This window comes from Triplophysa dalaica, unplaced genomic scaffold, assembly GCF_015846415.1.
Source record: "Triplophysa dalaica isolate WHDGS20190420 unplaced genomic scaffold, ASM1584641v1 Contig21, whole genome shotgun sequence".
Taxonomy (NCBI): Eukaryota; Metazoa; Chordata; class Actinopteri; order Cypriniformes; family Nemacheilidae; genus Triplophysa; species Triplophysa dalaica.
The window spans coordinates 87,350-89,392 of NW_026622655.1; the positions used below are offsets into that span (position 1 = coordinate 87,350).

General features: G+C 37.4%; 1 pseudogene; it reads left to right on the forward strand.

The window, feature by feature from the left end:
• LOC130417139 (charged multivesicular body protein 4c-like) lies at positions 1 to 1,956 on the forward strand (annotated as a pseudogene).
• Positions 1,957 to 2,043: the final 87 nt, after the last annotated feature.

The following is a 2,043-nucleotide window of genomic DNA, read 5'->3' on the forward strand; positions in this document are numbered from 1 at the left end:
CTGAGAGTGACGCGATAAATGACGTCAGTGGGCCTGAAGGCGGAAGTAAGACAATCAACAATTGAACACGGAACAGCGGTTGGCGATATTATAAGTGTCTAAAAACAAGCAGTATCAGAGGGATTGTTTTAGCTTCGTGTAATATTAAAAAATATGTCTGTATTTGGCAAATTGTTTGGCGGTGGGGGGAAAGGCGGAAAAGCCCCCAGCCCACAAGAAGCAATCCAGAAACTCCGCGAGACAGAAGCGATGTTAACGAAGAAACAAGAATACTTAGAACAAAAGATTGGAGCCGAACTAGTAACAGCAAAGAAAAACGGCACGAAAAACAAACGAGGTATGTATTTAACGACAAACCTTCCCATTAAATGGTGTATTTATAACTTTTTATAAATTCTATAATTTTCACTTTTAAAAGCCCTCTCCTTTCTACCTGTCACTGATTTCAGTGATGTGATGGCTACACCCTTGCGTGACTTGAGTGCTAATCGAATTTACAAAGTTAATTTTTAAATGTAAGACGTAGATCTGCTAAAAGACTACGAGTAGAGACGATTCAACAATCTACCCTGTTGTTAAGAAGTTGTATTCAGAAGTTTTGGCCTGCTACTGCTCAAATGTCATTACTCATATCACAGTTTTATCATTAGTGTCACGTGGTGTGTTGTGATTGTGAAATACCTGTCATTTAAACAGGAAACATGCTAACACACATGAGTCGAATTGATGTTCTATCTACAGACGGTGTTTAAAAGAGAATCAGAACATTTCTTAACATCATTACATTAAATTAAATATAAAAATGACAAACTCAAAATAAATACTAGATCTTAAATGATACTCAGTATCAGTTCATTTTATGAAGTGGCGAGGGCAACCCATGAAGAATTCATCCACACTTCAGAAATCATTCTGAATCATTCAAAATCATTCAGAACAACAGATTTTTGTGCTTGACTCACACCAGTGACCTTCCTGGCTATTGTAACCAGTTCATCAAGTTTTATCCTGCCAAATGGTTAGATGTCTGAACAAGGCCACAATACAGAAAGATAGGGCAGGTCTAATAAAAGTCATTAAGGAAATATTTGTTTTCCTACAGAAGTGCAGTAACTACTAAGGATTTTTACAAAAACATAATTGTCATGGTTGCTTTTAGATGTTATCAGTAACGGTATCAAAGTATTTAAGTATGGTTTTATCCATATTAAACACCTACGATTTTTTGTTACGGACATAAAAATATGTTGCTGTGAAAGTATCCATATTGAATTTGCTGCCTTTTTAAAGCTGCTTTACAGGCTCTGAAAAGAAAGAAGCGTATGAAAAGCAGCTTGCTCAATTGATGGCACTCTTTCCACCATTGAGTTCCAGCGAGAAGCATTAGAGAATGCTAATACAAATACAGAAGTGCTTAAGAACATGGGCTTTGCCGCCAAGGCCATGAAGACTGCCCATGAAAATATGTAAGATATTGAAATTTCACCTCAATCTCATGAAGTTTGACTGGAACAGAACAGTTATTTTTAGTAATTTGGACTGCTATATATTTTTCAGGGATATAGACAAAGTAGATGACCTTATGCAAGATATCACAGGAGCAGCAGGAATTAGCACAGGAAATTTCGGATGCTATTTCAAGGCCTGTCGGCTTTGGAGAAGATTTGATGAGGTATGTCAAGATGTCCATACGCTTCACCAAATGAGGTTAACGAGGTGTTCTGGTCTGTACCAACCTCCTAAACGGCGCCATAAACAGCAACATGGCATACAGTTTGCACAGAGACCGCTTTGCTGTATTTTGACTGAACAATATATTTTTTTCTAGGATGAGCTCTTGGCTGAACTGGAGGAGTTGGAACAAGAGGAGCTAGACAAGAACCTGCTGGAAATTGGTGGCACGGAGGATGTACCTCTGCCCAATGTGCCTTCAAACCCATTACCCAAAAAAAACAGGTGTTGTGCTGTTTAGTACATATATACACTGAACATACATTTCAATATATTTGAAATTGCTTTTAGTTATTAATTTTATTGTATGAA